Source organism: Mus musculus, chromosome 13, assembly GCF_000001635.26.
Source record: "Mus musculus strain C57BL/6J chromosome 13, GRCm38.p6 C57BL/6J".
Lineage (NCBI taxonomy): Eukaryota > Metazoa > Chordata > Mammalia > Rodentia > Muridae > Mus > Mus musculus.
Window position 1 is genome coordinate 114783350 of NC_000079.6, and position 19341 is coordinate 114802690.

Consider the following 19341-nt stretch of genomic DNA (forward strand, 5'->3'; position numbering starts at 1 on the left):
GAGGGGGTTACTGGGAGGGGGCAGTGAGCAGGGTGTAAAGAGAATGTTACAAAAATGAATTCAAATTTAAAAATCGTGAACATAATAACTAGGTACAAATGAGGGGATGTGAGGAGGTGATAGGTGTGAAACAGCACATAACTGAGCAGGCAAACAGGAGACTGGAATTGTTGATGGGAAACCGGTGGTTCTGCACACGAAGGAAAAGTTTCGAGAGACAGTGTGGTCTGATGAATGATCAGAAGACACTGGGAGCAGCAATGAGCATTTCAGGCAGTGCCACTAACAGAGGCAGTGGTCCTGAGGCAAGACCGTGCTCCATGTGTCCCAGAAACAGCAAGAGAGCTGGAGCGGCTGGGGTGGCAAGCACAGAGCACTGAGTCGATGGGATTACGGGAAGAACAGAGATGTGAAGTCACCCCTTTAGAGATGTCCGAGAGTTTACACTGTTGGGGGATTGATGATGTGATTGTTACTGTGTTTTCGGAAAGTGGCCTCTGTCTTCTGCACTGAGGATAGATGAGTCTACCCAGGTAATCCAGAGAGATGTGTCAGGAGGTTGTGTCCACTAGCTTTGCTGAGTTACAAAGCATCTCAAATTTTAGCTGCTGAAAGCAAGAAGCCCTATTTAGCTCACAATTGTATGGACTGGAAAATTCATCTGGATTCCAACAGGCAGCTCTTCTGGTCTTTGACAGTGAGTAGTTTTATCAGGAATTCAAACCTGACATGTCTAGAACCTGGTTTCTTTCTTCCTTCCTCCCCTCCTCTCCCCTCCTCTCCTCTCCCCTCCCCTTCCCTCCCCTCCCCTCCCCTCCCTCCCTCCCTCCCTCCCTCCTTCCCTCCCTCCCTTCCTTCCTTCCCCCATTTTCTCAGTTCCCCAGATCGATTCTGTATACCACTTATTACTCATATTAAAGCCTTACTTCTGTACCATTTCTCCATTGTAAACATCCAGTAAACGCTGCTTTCCAGCAACATCCATTTGATCCCCAGTCAGTGTGGGCAGGTTGGCTAGCACGGGCAACAGCATTTCCAGTTTTCCCCGTTGACATCCTCACTGCAAAGGCTGGAAAGGATGCAGCTTTCTTTCCCTCTACTTCAGTCCATTGACTCAGCTTTGGACACTGTGATGTAAGACTACTGGAGGACTGCAAGGAAGCCTTTGTTCTTCTCTTCAAGGAATACAAGTCATTGCCTCTCTCCCATCCTAAATGTAGGCATGCTGCCTGGAGCTCCTATCCTACAACCAAAAGGAGACACAAGAGAACATCCTTGAAAATGGCACAGGACAAGTAGAAAGCTTCAGTCCATTAGGATTCTGTTGACTTGCTGACACAATTCTGAGGTTGCCTAATTCTGGATATTTCTTTTTTACAATTAAAACAAACAAACAAAAATACCCCCAAAATCATTTTTTTGTGCTTTAATCAGGTTTCTGTTTCTTGAAGATGATATTACTCCTAATTAATTCAGCCTGCTAATCAAATACCTACACTACCTTTTTCAATACTTCCTTTCCACACACATCTACCTTTACCCTGATCCATGTTCAGACTCTTCCGTGGTTTCCATTCCTGCTCGCTTTCTCATTGAACCTCAGGCTACTGCTTCTCCAGGAATTCTTCTATCTTCCACCAATATCATCTACCTTCTGTGTCTATAGTTTGCTTTCAAGCCCTCAATGTCCAATGAACATCAACCTCACCTCCTCCTGAAAACTTTCCAGATCTTTCCAGAGGTGATACCTTAAACAAATGACAAAGGTGGAATTCTTAGAAGCATTTGGCCTTATGTGATAGAGACAAAAAGAAAGCAAAGAACAATTTGTCAGGCTGGAGAGATGGCTCAGTGGATAAGAGCACTGACTGCTCTACCAGAGGTCCTGAGTTCAATTCCCAGGAACCACATGGTGGCTCACAACCATCTGTAATGGGATTGGATGCCCTCTTCTGGTGTGTCTGATGACAGTAACAGTGTACTCACATAATACATACATACATGCATACATACTACATAATTTTTTTAAAAAAGAACAATATATCTGAGCAACCTCATTTAACAAATTTTAATTCTTGATTGAAATTTGATATTTCTGCTTTTCCCTTGGGAAGGGATGGAAATGCTACATCCACCTCTGCTTTTCTCCTAAATGAGCCAATGAATGAATAAGGATAAAGACAATATGTGTCTTAAATGTAAAGTTAGGCTAGAAGCAACAGAATCAAGAAATGGTAAAATCCACAGGATTCTATAGACAGAGTCAAAGAACAGAGTATTCAGTTACTATCAAGAGGTCAGGGAAAGTTCCACAGAGGTAAAGGACAGCCTAATTGACATTAAGGTCAATGGCACAGAGTGAAATAGCTCTTTGGTCTCAAGTCACATTTTGCTGTATGTGGTGAGCTTTTGTGCATTGTTCCCATTAGTATTAATGGGAATTGGGTACATAATTCTATATATTGTACAAGGAAAACCAGACCATAAAATATTCTAATTAAAAATGGTATCCTTTGCTGTTTCATTCACATGTTTTCTTTGTATTATAACCTAATACGCTTGCTTAAGAAAACACATTTCATTGTTTTTGAGTCATTTCCCCATCTTGAGTTTATTAAACTTGAATTAAAATAAATTATCCTAAAAAACAAAGCTTTTTTTTTTTTTTTTTGCACTGGCACTTGAAAAACCTTTGAAACTAAATAAAGTTAAATTTTAAAATATAATTTAAGTTTTAAAAATGGTAAGTTCTTGCACATCACAAATATAGACATTCATTGTGGTCACATAAGAGTCACCTTTCTCTCCCAGTCTTTTTTAGTTAAGGCTGTTTGATTAACATGATGTTAAATAGCTAATATTAGATGATAAGTTACTTCATCCTATGTCTAGCCTCTTCCACCCATTCCTAGCCTCATCGGGTAGATAAGAAGAAAGGAAGAAAGGAAGAAAGGAAGAAAGAAAGAAAGAAAGAAAGAAAGGAAGGAAGGAAGGAAGGAAGGAAGAAAGAAAGAAAGAAAGAAAGAAAGAAAGAAAGAAAGAAAGAAAGAAAGAAATAATAGATGTGTGCTTCAACATGTTGTTTATCTTAAAGAGAAAGAGAAAAAAATAGCTTTGGGAGAAATACCTCAAATGTTTCTCTCTCTCTCTCTCTCTCTCTCTCTCTCTCTCTCTCTCTCTCTCTCTCTCTCTCATGTTTTATAAATATGTATTACAGAAGAAAAGAATTCTCAGCAAATTAGGCAAGCCCACTAGGAATCCCCAAAGACTGTTGTCAATACTAGATTCCGATGACAGGCAGCATTCTGAAGAAATATATCTAAATTGTGGGATTTTTTTTTCTGCTGAAAGTTAAGAAATACAGAAAAGTCATAGGTTCTGATTGCAGATTCTGGCACAATCTCAGCAGGCTTGTAGACATCATGTCCTCTCTGTTGTAAACCCACATATGGGCCCCTCTCTAGCCAAGTTTTCATGCAAGCCTGGAATCCTACCTACTCCTTTCTGATCTTTCAACAGTTTCAAGGAGTCAGCCTTCCTCCTTTCCAGAAAGCAGCCACCCACCCTTTCAACCTTGTGTCACTAATATTACTCATCACCAGAGGGGAATAGACTACACGATTATGTTTTTAAGCATTGGGAACACACCAATGTTTTAAATCTCTCTGAATATTTGCCTAAGTACTTCCCCGGTCTCTGTTAATTTACTCAGATGTCACTCAATGTTTCCTTAATTTGCTCTTCCATTCACTTCTTCACTCAACACATATTTATCAAGCACCTACTATAGGCCAGGCTGTAGGATTAGGGGACAGAGCAGTAGATAAAACCCTAAATGAGGTATGCGGTCTCTTGGGGGGATAAATGGTTATATGAATAGATAAATACAAAGAAAATCTGCCAGGTCCTGGTAAATGATTTGGGAGCCACAATCATACTGATATGGAGCAAGGCAGGATGCTGAGCTGCTGATAGGCACTGAGAGGTTCAGAAGAGGCTAATCTGAGCAAGATTGAAAAAAAATAAACTGAAGAAATCCAGTGGGTGGATGTTGGGGAGGTGGAGAAGACAGAAAGGGGATGTTGGACACGTTCAGGAATGGCTGAGAGGGCAGCATGTCTGGCTCTAGCAGATGAGTAAGATGGTTAGGGATGAAGCAGATGACACCAAATAAGGAAATCGAGAACAGATAGGGGACCTTGACCTTTTAAAGGCTCTGGGATTGGTTTTTAGATGAAAAGTGATCCCTGGAAGTTTATAGCAGAGACAGTGATATAATCAGACTTAAGTCTCTAAAGTATGGCTTTGGTCTTGTGTTCAGAACTAAACTGTAGAGGTCAAGTTCAAATTCATGGAGAATAATTAGGAGGCAACTGAGCAATGCCAACGCCAGATGAGTGTTCTCTTGGAAATACACAGATCCCTAGATGGAAAGCTACAGGGAACTATTGGCTGCTGAGAGAGGGAAACTCAGTCTTCCTCGGGAACCAGCCCCATAGTTGGTTATTCAGTACTCAGAACTCGGTTCTAAAATAAAATAAAGTAAGCAACAGTATACAGACTTATTAGCTTACACTTGTGTATTAATATCTATGTGCATGGCAAAATACTTTGATAGGGAGGTCACAAAGTGGAGCAGAGAAGACTTGGAAGGAGTTGGAAAGAGGTGAAGGAAGAGAAGAAAGACTGTAAATACAGTACTCATTAAAATTCCCCCAAAATATTAAAACTAAGAAATGCACAGATCCAACTCAGTTTGATGTCCAAACATGATGCTCACCTCCTGGTCGGTTTCTCCGAGTAGCATTTTCTTAGAACCACACGTAGTCGACTCTGATCTCATTTCTGTAAGTGGGCCAGCTCTTGTCCAGTCCACCTCCACCCAAAACACTGTCCAAGGAGAGGAAGACATTTGGCCTTTTGGCTCTAAACGATTTTTCTCTGTGCTTAAGAAAAGTTGCATTTGTAATGTTTTCCTCGCCCAAGGTAACCCTGACACTGGAGGCTTTCATGAAATTCTGTCTTCTGCCTGGATTTATCTTTTCACTTTGCATCCTCTTGGTCTTCACTGAGGTAGACCCGGATTGGTAACATGCACCTCACCAAAGCAGATGCTTCAGCTGGCGCTTGGTCTCCCTGCCCATCCCAGGGATGGATGCCTGAAAGAGTTATTCTTGCAGCTTACATGTGGTGAGTTACATCATCCTGGGAGTACCAGTACCCCATTCCTCAGCATTAGTAAAATTTGACTGGCTTCTCCTAGTTTTCAGACCTCCTACAACGTTCTCATTTCCAGCCCGGGAGTCATCCAGAGCCCATTTAGCAGCAATAATGATCAACAATCCTGGAGCCTTCATCCCATATTTCAGTTCTGACCACCTTCTCCCATTACCTATGCCAGAGGTTGCTGGCAACCCACCAGCCATATCAGCCCACAGATGTGCTTTGTTTGGCTGTGATAGTACTTGAAATGTTTTGAGTAGTTGCCAATGCTTAAAAATAATAAAATTTATATGAAAAAGTAAAATTTTCATTTATCTTGAGAAATTGGAAGACTTGGCTAAACCAGGTGTGGTGTTCACATGGCAACAGTCAGCAGGAACGGAGTAGCAGCTGCATCTTTTGACAGGCACTCTGGAGTTCTCTGCAGCCCACCCACATCTTCTACATTCTGTCAGGATCCCAACTAGCTAAAAACTCCCTACATATTTCAATGAAACACCTATGGCTTCTTCTCTTATTGGGCCTTATCACATCACCCTTTCCAGAATTATCCCATAGTTCAGTGATCCTAAGAAAAATCACGAGGGATAAAGAGCATAACATTTTTAGAATTAGACTTTAAATTTTAAAAAATAATGTCTCCTAACATGCAGAAAAGAACAAGAGACATAAATTACATGCAGGAAAAGTAGATTGTTTTCTCACGTCTTCTCAAAATGAAGGTCTGTATTGATTCTTGGTTAATGCATCCTAAGCAAGCATTAGACATACACTGTAATCTCTCTGTGGCCCTCTCTCAACCAGATGTCTCAGAAGACAACCAAGGCAGTGCGGCTATGGATGGGAAGGTACCGGTGCCACACTCACTATGGCTGCTTCTAATCTGCTAAAGTTTTTGATCATTGGACCATTTTCTGCTGCCGGAATGAAGAAGGAGATGTTCTCCAGTATCCCCACAGAGCTGATGAACAGTTCGCTCAGTGTGGTATAAATACATAAAGGATTTATTTCTTCCAGTCACTGCCTTCAACCATGCCTAATCCATTCTTCATTTCTTGTCACTTAATACCATCTGGGATAGATCCCATAAATTTCCAGTCACTTTGAGCCACTAAAACTCATTACACTTACTTTAAAGCATCAATCTCAATTTTTATTTTAATCCCTTCCCTCCCTTGGGAATCTTTCTTGTGTGGTCTTCATACAAGTCAAGTCTCTGGGTGGGTTCAGGAGGACCCTTCTACTCTGTGGTTGTCTGTCCAGGAGATCCAGCTCTTAACTATATGTCTTCTACTTTCACCCCTCATTGCCTAGTGCCACAAACCTATAGCTTCTTATTACCAGAATTTTGTTTGGAACAGTTACCGCCATGAACAAGGGCAAGAGATTTGAAAGCTGGCCACTTTTTGTAATACCTACTTGGACTACAGTCAGCTCAGTTGTCTTTGCCACAAGTGATGGTAGAGACGAACTACCTCTTTGTTTGTCCCCCGTCCCTCTTCCTCTCCTTGCCCACCCCATTTCTCTTCGGTGGTACTGGGAATTGAACACAGTACATGTAACTTACCTATAGGTAGGTGCTCTACCATTGAAGTATATTCTCAGCCTTCTTTTTACATTTTATTTTGAGATAGCTCTCCCTAAACTACCTAGACTAGTTTTAAACTCACTTTGTATCCCAGGGCAGACTTTGAACTTGTGACCTTCCTGCCTCAGCCTCTTGAGAAGCTTGGATTACAGGCCTGTATCACAGATCTAGCCCCGTTGACTGTCTTTGGCTGTTTATTTCCCAACCCAGACAGAAACATGTGCACGTTAAATAGTAGGGCTCACTCAGGCTTCTAGCCAGGAACTCTATCTTCTTCAAGAGTAAGAATCTGCAGGCTCCAGGCTCTGAGCCCTTCTTTTGAACCTTCTTGTTTTTGTCTCAGTGGAAGAGTACCTTCTTGTTCTCCCTGGATAGAAGAGATGAGTTATTTCTGATCCCAAACCATAAAGTTTCCTCAAAGATAAGGAGTCCATTGAGCCCCACCCTTTCCTCTCAGTACCCTTAGTTTGTAAAGACTAAACAAGTAGTTGCTTCAGTTCTTCAGCCTTTATTTATATCCTGATCAATTGAGTGATGCGATTGACCGATTGTTGACCACTCTCCCTAGAGTCATGTCTGAGAAAGCACTGCTCAATAACTTCATAGATTGTTCCATTTGGTAAATGAACTAGGGCACTTTTCACTAGGAGGGACAGAAAATCTGATCAAATATACTCTAGTAGTGAGGAAATGCGTTTATTGCCTCACCTATCTTACAAGTCTAAGCAGAAAAATGAACTTCATGCCACAATGATTCCCATCTCCTAAACCCCTCCTTACATCTTTCTGTAGATGAAGAAATAGTTGATCAAAGAATCACAGGGCTTTTGTGGAGGCCCCCAAGACTCACAGCATCAAGCGATACCTGTGTTCTTACAAATACCCTGGAATGTGACCTGGCTTTTGTACATGTCACTGACCACACTGCAGTGCTCAAAAATAAATTATGCTACCTCGAGAGTGAGTTGAAGTTTGGAAATTGCTTTCCTCCATCCTTTCCATCAAAGAAGGTCAAGCATCTTCCACATCCAACCATGCCCAAACATATTCACCTAGACACATACACAGACAGCAATGCATTTAGCAGAATTTGGACACAAAACGGAGGCACTTAGTGCTCTTGTTTTGTTTTTGTGTTTAAAGCAATACTGTATTTGTCCATTTTTTTAATTTAAACACATTCTAATATTGATAATGATGTTAATTCATATTTTTAACCTATATGCCCCACAGCAGCAGCAGCAGCAGGCTGGCCTGAAACTCACTCTGCAGCCAAAACTGGTTTCTAATCTTCCTGCCTCAGCCACCCAAGTGTTGGTGTTACAGGTGTGCACTGTCATGGCCTGTTTAACATTTACCTTTTAAATGAGATAATGCCACATTTAAATTTCATTTTAAGCAATCCGAAATGTTACTTTGGAGGAGAGAATAGTAACAAAGTTAACCTTCCCAAGCAACTATGTGTGTGCATTGAATATTTTGCATTACAGCATAGATACAGTAACAATTCACTATATCAAATTAATATTCTGATGATAAGATATCAACTAGCTCCCTCTGGTGGCACTGATGATTTAAGCTGTTGGAGAAGAAAGATGTATAAAACAGTAGTGAGGCTGTCATTTTTTTTTTTGGAAATACTTTTGATGTCTTTGAATTAATTACATAGGTGTTTTAATGCAAAAAGTCTAGAAAAGGAGTTAACAAAGGAGGAAGAATGTCTGCACAGATTTATACTCTAAGCCTTTTTCTTCTTTTCATCTGGCATTATTTGACTGTCTTAATTCAAATTAGAGCTTGTTTAACTAAGTACACTTATATTTCATCTCGAAGTTGAACTAGATTATGTTCATTACAATATAAGTGGAATGCTTTATGAATCCTATGGTAGAGATCCCATGGGGTCTTCATCTCAATTGTTCTCCTATAGCATCTGACCTATCGAAGATTCTCTTAATGCCCTTTTCCCTAGCGAACGGTTCTCACCGAGGGCTGAAGGAGTTCTCAGCAAGTGGGCAATCCTTCAGCAATGTCAGCAGCCACATCCACCTCCAGCTTCTTGGTATAGAAAGAACAATCCTACTTGCTCAAAACCGAACGTAATTTTTTGACTGTAGAATTGTCTGGCATTCAAGATACTTGGTCAGATGCCCAACCAATACTTTGGAGAATATATTCAAGTTCAGTCAGTTAGTTAGATTAGATAATCTTTCCTGTTTCAGATGATTCCCAACCTTGCCTTTTTAACCTAGCATCTAACATTTGGGTGAAGCAATGTCTGTTGACCTTTCTTTAGTCCTAACATGGTTAAGATGTTTCAAATCATACAACACAAATCTGTACCTTTGTCTGAAATTATCCCTCTAAGAAAACCCTTGGAATCTTGAAAGAGACATTTCTAGTGTACCCTGACGGCCAGTGGACCGTGGTAGTGATGGAAGATCCTTTCACCATAATTTTTAAGTGGTTGTACTTCAATGAGGTGTATATTGGCTAGTCCTCGCAGCAAGGTTCCCGGTATGGATAAGGGTGGCATTTTAATTCAGACTGATACATGGGCAATATGAAAGGTAGAAGCACACTCATTCCAGGGCCACATGGGAACATCCTGGGGTTAAGGGTAAGTGCTGTACCTGAAGCACAAATAGACCTGTGCTTTGTTCTTGTTAGACGAGAGGCCTTGAGTGTTTGCCTTCTCTTCTTTGCTTATAACATGTAAGCATGATCATCTCACCAGGCGTTTGTGAAATATAAATATTACTGAAAATTGGCTGCACAGAGTACGGAGTCTGACATTTAAAAAAAAAAGACTCTTTAAGGCTCTTTCTTCTCTTAGAGAAGGGAAGGAACAGTTTTAAAAGTGGGGTCATGGCAGGAAGTACTTGCTCTGTCTAAGACAAGGAAGGCAGATGACACGCTAAACACAAATTTCTTGTATATGATTAGATTGTGTCCACGCATTTTCCCTGATAGTATTATCTTGTGAGTAAAAGGATAATTCCTCCATCTTTCACGCTATTTTGTAATATTCTGCGCTGGCTTTACTGTTTGGGACACTCTTTCATCTATCAGGTTTGGCTTGGCACAGTGGAAGATCCTTAACTGCCCTGAAATTTCCATCTGTCTGAACAGAATCCCATGTTTTGTACCTACCTTCCTTTGCTCTGAGAACAGCATCGAAAGACAGTAGCAAAATCTGTCAGGAAACCTCAGCTTCCAACTTATCCTCGTGATTTATCTATGACGATCTAGTGGTATTCAAAAGATGCATAATTAAAGTCAAGTTTTAGAGGCTAGTGTTTGCAATTGTTCATTGAAATGGTGCCATCATGTGGTGTGAGTAGGAACAACATGCATCCAGCAAGCCAGTACTGCAGATAGCAAGTTGCTTTTAGTTTTTTTTATATATTTAATTTCATGTGGAAAACAAATGATAAAATGAACCCCTGAACCAAGTGATTAGCTATCAAGAATCCTGGACGATGTTCACAAAGCACTGTGCTGCTTTGGACTGTTTAGTAATTTGATTTTCTTCCTTTTCTTTTTATAGTTTATTGAGTGTCTTTATTTATTTATTTTTACTTATTTACTTTACATCCTACTCACAGCCCCTCTTCCCAGTCAGTCCCTCCCACAATACTTCCTCCTCTTCCTTTCTCCTCTGAGTGGGTGGGGGCCCCCTGGGTATCCCTTACACCTTGGCACATGACTCAGACAAGGCATCCCATCTAGAAGAACATATCTCATGTATAAGCAACAGCCTTTGGGATAGTCCCCCTCCAATTGTTCAGGACCCACCGGAAGACCAGGCTATACATCTGCTACATATGAGCGGGGAGGCCTAGGTCCAGCCTGTGTATATTCTTTGGTTGGTGGTCTAGACTCTGAGAGCCCTAAGGGTCCAGGTTAGTTGACTGTTGTTCTTCCTGTGGAGTTCCTATCCCTCTGGTGGTCGCAATCCTTCCTCCTGTTCTTTCATAAGAGTGCCCAAGATCCATCCACTGTTTGTTTTAATAGTTTTACATTTTTAAATCAAAAGATAATTAAATCATTTGACCCTTCTCTTTTCTCCTTCAGATCCCTCCTACTGGTCCCTGACTTCCTTTCAGATTCATTGCCTTTCAGATTCATTGGTTATTTCTGTTACATTTACATAGGCATAAATATGCAAATACAACCCACTGAGTCCATGTAGTACTGCAGCACTCAGAGAGGAGCATCGCAGAAAATGACAGCTTGTGAAAATACAGGAACAATTGATCGTGGGTGCCCTAACAGGTACATCTACAACACAACTCCTGTACCTAAAGCTAAGGGGCAGAAAGGTTGTAAGGGCCAGAGAACCAGGAAGTCTGCTGTGAAATTGTGTCTCCTAGGAATTGCATGGAAGTTACACTCATAATCCTGTAACAATAGGGCTACCTAAGTAAGACCCTAACAATATCATCACTAATAGACATGCTAACATGGAAGTGGGAAATGTCAAGTGACCCAATCCCTTCACAGAGAACTATGGCAAATGAAGGACTGTGGAAAGACAAGGAGTTAAGAGCGCTCGTCCCTGAAACAATATATCTAAAAACAAATGTATTAATAATTAACATAGTTGACCAACATTAAACACATAAGTGTTCTGTGGTCTACATGGTAGATTGACCATATCTTAATTTAAATGGCAATGAAGAAATTAAAACATATAAAGGGGAAACCCCCTGGCAATGGGCAAGGAGAAACACCTGTTGTTGGTAGTGTTCTTATAGCAGTCAAGGGCAGAGCAGATGGCAGTCCCTTGTTCATCCTAGTCTGATGCCTGCTTTGGTGACCAAAGCTGTTTTATGCCTGAGACTCATAAATATCAAGTTGAAGAAAATAAAATCTAACATACACAGGCAGCTCAGTGAGGGAAAAGGAAGAGAGACAGAGACCTGTTGACCACCATGGCACCCACAGACCTGCCCTCCTGAGTCTGGCACAGGACACCACTTACCACCACACCACAAAACGTGGATGGGGGTGTTGTTACCCAGGGGCTTGGAGCAGGAACCACCACAGTGTGCAAGTATGCTGCAGTCAGATGGAAGAGGAAGAGAAGAAACTTGAACATTATGAAGAGAGATGGAACTGGAGACTTGAGAATGGAATGAAGTAGCCTGTTGTGAGTGGACAGCCCTGCCACCTCGGGCCATGGTGAGGTCCCAGCCGAAGCTGCCTCCAAGGGCCATGTCTGAGTCCATGGCTATGCAGTGCCAGGGGTCAGTGTTGATATCTGTGGCTCACATTACCATAAAGCTTCTTACAAGGTCATGAGCTTGGAAGAGCTATCCTTGCCCTTCATCAGCTGCAGGACTTGGGGGAGCAGGCTCTGCACCTCACCTGGGTAGCACAAAAGGGCTGGCCATGGTCAAGGGGGCATGTGTGAGCCAGCTCCAAGGGTGAGAGCATGGGAGAGTTGATCCTGCCACCCATCTGCTGTGAGGTGGCCTGTGTGTGTGCGTGGGTGATGCCCTCTTGCCCCTTATCACCTGCTGCAGTTGGGAGAGCTGACCCTGGGGTCATGAGAGCAGATGAGCTGGCCCTGTCCCTCACCCACTACAACACTAGGAAGAGCAAGTCCTGCATCTTGCCTGGGCAATCCAGTGAGTCAGACCCAAGGGTGTGAGTGGGTGAGATATCCCATGCCCTTTCTGCCTGTAGCACTCGGAAGAGTGGGTTCTCGAGTCTTGACTGGGCATCCTAGCAGAGCTGGCTTTGGAGGTGCGGGCACAGGTGAGCTGGCTCCAAGGGCATGAGGGCTGGAGAGCTGACCCTGCCTTCTGCAGATGGTGGCACTGGGTAGCCTAGCTGGAGCAGGTAAGGGAAAGCCTGAGTACTGACCAGCTCAGCTGCCACCCAGGCTGAGATTCAGGGCTCTGAGTTGGCCCATCCCAAAATCTGCATCATCTTCAAATGGTTGGGACTCGTGAAAGGGCTGGTTCTGCTGTTCCAAAGCTTCGGGATCTCCATGACACAGGGCAACAACAACAGGATTGTTGTGAGGACTCCCAGTGAGGATCTGTGATGGTTTGTATATGCTTGGTAGAAGATCCCAGCACCATGGGATAATCAACAAGAACGGCAGTGGCAATGGAGTGGATCAGCTTGAGCTTAGAGTGCTACAGAGGGCAGAGCTAAGTGACACCAGCCCTTTGGAGGAGCCCAGAAAATCATGTGTGGATCTCAGACATTGGAACAAGAAGCTGTAACGTTGATATCTGCTGAGGAAAGATGCTAACAGGGAATGAAACCAGAGCAGGAGAGAGAAGTTTGTTGCAGTCATCAAAGATGAAAAAGGAGTTGGAGATCTAACGACCACTTTGACATTAGAAGGGAGATGAAGAGTTTGGAGTTTGCCCTGCTGGTTTCTTGTCTTGCTTTGGGAATTATAGTTAAGTGATTGGATGAATCTCAGAAGAGACTTTGAACTTTGGACTTTTAACATTGTTGAGACTGCTAGAGACTATGGGGACTTTGGAAGTTGGACTAAATATATTTTTGCATTATGCTATGTTTAGGTATGCCTCCCCCAATAGACTCAAATGTTTAACAAGCCTATGGGGCCAGGGAGTAGAATGTGATGGTTTGTATATGCTTGGTTCAGGGAGTGGCACTATTAGGAAGTGTGGCCCTGTTAGAGTAGGTGTGTCATTGTGGGTGTAGGCTATAAGACCCTCACCCTAGCTGCCTGGAAGTCAGTCTTTCACTAGCCGCCTTCAGATGAAGCTTTAGACTCTCAGCTCTGCCTGCACCATGCCTGCCTAGATGCCACCATGCTCCTGCCTTGATAATAATGGGCTAAACCTCTGAACCTGTAAGTCAGCCCCAAATATATGTTGTCCTTTATAAGATTTGCCTTGGTCATGGTGTCTGTTCACAGCAGTAAAACCCTAACTAAGACAGGATCCAATATTCATGTTGTCACAGAAGCCAGAGATATTGAACCAGACCAATGATTCAACGCAATGAACATTTGCAAATGAAAATGTGTGATCAGAGAAGTATACTATGGGACACATGGGACACACTACAGCTTCCATGATGAAATATTTTCTATACTTTGGGTTGTTTTGTTGTTGTTGTTTGTTGTTGTAGTTGTTTGTGTGTGTGTTGTGTTTGGGGGGAGTAGGTTGTAAGGGTGAAGGATGTATATGAGGGGAGATGAGCAGGGGATTGGGTGCATGATGTGAAACTCATAACGAATAATAAAAAGTGTTAAACAAAATAAAGAGGTGGGAGAGAAGGGAGAGACAGAGGGAGAAGTAGAGGAGTGATGGGGGAGGAGAGAGAGTAAACAGGAGTAAGAATAAATGCTAGATGGGACATGGGACACGGAGGAATAGGATACAGTAGGTTGTGGCACAGTCTTGAGTATTTAAAGAGACAGATACACTGATAGGGTTTTAATTAGGCCTCAGAAACCCAAAGCTACAGATTAATGTGCAGCTGTGTAGGTTAAAAATGTAGTGACATCAAACATAGAGAAAGTGTAGATAGTGCCTAATAGAAGTCTTACCACTAACAGCTAGTGTTCATGGTTCAAGGTATTCTGTGTGCTACTGGAGGAAAAAAGGCAATCCTATCCCCCAGGTACAAACTCTGACCTGCCTGTGTACGCTGGTGTAATAGTGGTACACGTGTTATAGGAGTTATCCACTTTCACATTGGACGTAAGCCACATTCTATGAGATGGAAGCCGTACTTGACACTGCTACAGTGTCAAAGAACTGAGACTAGATAGGTGATGGGCCCAGGGAAAACTTAATTCTGTTATTCTGCTAAAACAATATGGCAATAAAATGGCTCCTAATTACATACTGCTGTCTCATAGATCAGTGTCTTGCTCAACCACCATCAGAGAAGCTTCTTCTTGCAGTAGATGGGAATGAGAAGAGATTCACAAAGAAAGTGAGAGACCTTGGAGCACTCAGCCTTAAATAGGATATCTTCGTCAAAGCTATCTGCTCAAGGCTCGGGGATCTATACGGAGGAGGAGGCTGAAAGACTGATTGTAAGACCACAGATGACGGCTTATGTCCAAGGAAACAGTGTACTTCAGACCGACAAGACTGATGCACATATGTACTCACAGAGACTGTGGCAGAGCGCACAAGACCTGCACGGGTTCAAGGCAGATGGAGTCCTGGCACTGAGTTGGGGAAGTGGACACCAGCTCCACCAAGAAGCTGTATGCAACTGGTACTCAATAGCAAAGGAAAGATCGGTTTTCTCCAATAAAGTCTCACTGAATATATTAACCAAGCATCAGCCAAGGTCTAGTTGGCCAACACAACACAAGCTCGGTGGTAACTTGGAGGCATTTGGTTTCATTTTATTTTGTTTGGGTATATTTTTGTTTTACCGGTCTTTGGATTGTTTATTTCGATTTCCTTTGTGTGTGTGTGTTTGTGGGGGTTTTCTTTGTGTGTGTGTGTTTATTGTTTTTGTTTGTCTTGTTGTTTTGTGCTTAAAAAGAGTAATAAGGAACATAAAGTTGAGTAGGTAAAGGAGGAGGCAGGAATTGGGGAAGGGGAAAAACATGTTTAAAATATATTGTATAAAAAAGCAGGGGTTTTGCTGTTTGTCTGTTTCTTTGTTTTGAGAGAGAAAGGCTCCCATTGGCTCATATGTTTAAGTACTTAGTCTCAAGGTGGTCAAACTGGGAACAATTAGGAAGTATAGCCTCATTGAAGGAGATATGTTACTGGGGGTGAGATTTGAATTTGCAAAATTCCATGCCATTAGTAGATCTATCTATCTATCTATCTATCTATCTATCTATCTATCTACCTACCTACCTACCTATCTCTGTCTATCCACCTCTCTCTCTCTCTCTCTCCTGAACTAGTTTTTTGAGAATTTTATATAAAGTATTTCAATCATATTCACTCATTCTCGAATACCTCCCTGATCCAAACCTCACCCAACTGCCTGGTTTTGAGTCTTCCTCTCCCCCACCAAGTGTAATTTGTGTGGCTTGTATACAAAGGTGTGTGGCCTTACACCAGAGCTGGGATGGTCTCCCAGAGGGTCACACCCTGTGACTCTCCATCTCCAAGAAGCCACTCACTGCCAATAGGGCCTTAGGTACCGGTGAGACTTCATGCCTGCATCCCCATCCCCACTTTTGTCCAGCCTGAGTTTGCAAAGCTCTTGTGCAGGCTGTCACTTCTGCTGTTAGTTCATATGTGCAACTCTTGCTGCATCTGGAAAGCACTGGTTCCTTGTAGTTATGGGGGAACCTCTGGCTTTTGCAATCTTTTTTTTTTAAATATTTTTTATTACGTATTTTCCTCAATTACATTTCCAATGCTATCCCAAAAGTCCCCCATTCCCTCCCCCCACACTCCCCCCCCCCATTCCCACTTTTTGGCCCTGGCATTCCCCTGTACTGGGGCATATAAAGTTTGTGTGTCCAATGGGCCTCTCTTTCCAGTGATGGCCGACTAGGCCATCTTTTGATACATATGCAGCTAGAGTCAAGAGCTCTGGGGTACTGGTTAGTTCATAATGTTGTTGCACCTACAGGGTTGCAGATCTCTTTAGCTCCTTGGATATTTTCTCTAGCTCCTCCATTGGGGGCCCTGTGATCCATCCAATAGCTGACTGTGAGCATCCACTTCTGTGTTTGCTAGGCCCCAGCCTAGTCTTACAAGAGACAGCTATATCAAGGAACTCCACATAAAACCAGAGACACTGAAACTTATAGAGGAGAAAGTGGGGAAAAGCCTCGAAGATATGGGCACAGGGGAAAAATTCCTGAATAGAACAGCAATGGCTTGTGCTATAAGATTGAGAATTGACAAATGGGACCTCATGAAACTGCAAAGCTTCTTGCAAGGCAAAAGACACCGTCAATAAGACAAAAAGGCCACTAACAGATTGGGAAAGGATCTTTACCTACCCTAAATCAGATAGGGGACTAATATCCAATATATATAAAGAACTCAAGAAGGTGGACTCCAGAAAATCAAATAACCCCATTAAAAATGGGGCTCAGAGCTAAACAAAGAATTCTCACCTGAGGAATACCGAATGGCTGAGAAGCACCTGAAAAAATGTTCAGCATCCTTAACCATCAGCGAAATGCAAATCAAAACAACCCTGAGATTCCATCTCACACCAGTCAGAATGGCTAAGATCAAAAATTCAGGTGACAGCAGATGCTGGCGAGGATGTGGAGAAAGAGGAACACTCCTCCATTGCTGGTGAGATTGCAAGCCTGTACAATCACTCTGGAAATCAGTCTGGTGGTTCCTCAGAAAATTGGACATAGTACTATTGGAAGATCGAGCAATACCTCTCCTGGGCATATATCCAGAAGATGTTCCAACTGGTAATAAGAACACATGCTCCACTATGTTCATAGCAGCCTTATTTATAATAGCCAGAAGCTGGAAAGAACCCAGATGCCCCTCAACAGAGGAATGGATACAAAAAATGTAGTACATTTACACAATGGAGTACTACTCAGCTATTAAAAGGAATGAATTATGAAATTCCTAGGCAAATGGTTGGACCTGGAGGGCATCATCCTGAGTGAGGTAACACAATCACAAAAGAACTCAAATGATATGTACTCACTGATAAGTGGATATTAGCCTAGAAACTTAGTATACCCGAGATTTAAGATACAATTTGCAAAACACATGAAACTGAAGAAGAGCGAAGACCAAAGTGTGGACACTTTGCCCCTTCTTAGAATTGGAAACAATCACCCATGGAAGGAGTTACAGAGACAAAGTTTGGAGCTGAGACAAAAGGATGGACCATCTAGAGACTGCCATATCCAGGGATCCATCCCATAATTAGCCTCCAAACGATGACACCATTGCATATACTAGCAAGTGTTGGCTTTTGCAATCTTTCTTCTCCCTTCTCCCACAGTGATCACTGAGGACTGAGGGAGGAGGGGTTTTGAAATGTCCCATTTGGGGCTGAGCATTCTGCAACTGCTATTCTCAGCATCTTGGCCAGCCGTGTGTCTCTGCTAATCACTGCTTACTACAAAGAGAAGCTTCTTTTTGAGAGATGCAGTAATATGTGGATATGATGTCATTAGGAGTCTTGTTTAATGCTGTACCAATTTGGCAAAATAATAGCAGTAGGTTTTCCTTTAAGGCATATGACTTGTCTAGCCACAGATTCTTGGTGGTTTGAGTAAGAATGGCCCCCATAGGCTCAAATATTTGAATGCTGGTCACCAGGGAGTGGCACTATTAGGAGGTGTGGCTTTGTTGGAATAGGTGTGGCCTTGGAGGAAGAAGGTCACTGGTGAGCTTTGAGGTTTCAAATGCTTAAGCCAGGTCTAGTTGGTTCTGTCTCTGCCTGCCTGCCTGCCTGCCTGCCTGTCTGTCTTGTCTGTCTGTCGTCCCTGTCTCTGTGTGTCTCTCTTCTTTTTTCTGTCTGTCTGTTTGTCGTCCCTGTCTCTCTGTGTGTCTCTTTCTTCTGTCTGTCTGTCTGTTATCCCTGTCTGTCATCCCTGTCTCTCTGTGTGTCTCTCTTTCTTCTGTCTGTCTGTCTGTCTGTCTGTCTGTCTGTCTGTCTGTCTATCTGCCTGCCTGCCTGTCGTCTCTGTCTCTCTGTGTGTGTCTTTCTTCTAGTGCCTGCAGATCCACTCGCAGAACTTTCAGCTACTTCTCCAGCAGGTGGTACCTATGTTCTACCATTCTACCCCCCAGGCTGGTAACGGAGTAAAGCCCTGAACCTGTCTGTAAGCAAGCCCTAATTAAATGTGCTCCTTTATAAGAGTTGCTGTGGTCCTATTGTATCTTCTCAGCAATAGAACACTGACTAAGACAGAAGTCGGTAGTAGGACAGGGTATTGCTCTGAAAGGCCTGACCATGCTTTTTTGTTGGTGGAATGTGGACTTTGGTACTTTGGACTAGGAAAGCAGTTGAACCTTTAAGAAGAGCCTAATAGGTCATACTAGTAGAAGCTTGGTACTAAGAGTGATTTGATCCGTGGGGGCCAGAGAAGAATGACTATTAGTGAGTAGCCTAGAGACCATTCTTGTGATATTTTGGCAAAGATTGTGGCAGCTTTTTGCCCTTGTCTGAAAAGTCTGCCTGAGGCTAAATAAAAGAGTTTTTGGATTTAATTGCATTGGCAGAGATTTCAAAACAGGTTAGTATTGACTGTGTTGCTTAGTTATCAGTGGCCTGTCTTATGCAGATCTATAATAAAAAGAAGGTAAGCGAGGAAAAATACAAAATGTACAGTCTGAGGAGCAAAAGGGCACCACAGAGCTAAATCCTGTGCTCATGGAGATAAACAGATTAAAGAAAAGCCCAGTGCTAAATGAAATAATGGCAGAGGTGACCTGGGGACCAGACTCCAGCCAGCTAAGCTTCCAACTTGAAAAAAAAAAAAAGAAATTAAAGAAAAGTTTATGGCTGGGTAGAGTGGCACACACCTTTAATCCCAGCACTCTGGAGGGAAAGGCAGACAGATCTCTGTGTTCAAGGCCAACCTGGTCTACAGACCAAGTTCTAGG

At 42.6% G+C, this 19341-nt stretch overlaps 1 long non-coding RNA gene across 1 annotated transcript in view; it reads right to left on the minus strand.

Moving 5' to 3' along the window:
- Positions 1–884: 884 nt before the first annotated feature.
- Positions 885–19341, minus strand: part of Gm34790 — a 33991-nt gene continuing 15534 nt past the window's right edge. The window contains exons 2-3 of the long non-coding RNA XR_382937.4: positions 4781–4890; positions 885–1243 (exon numbers count right to left, since the gene is read on the minus strand). This is a non-coding gene — a long non-coding RNA (predicted gene, 34790). The remainder of the gene's footprint in view (positions 1244–4780; positions 4891–19341) is intronic.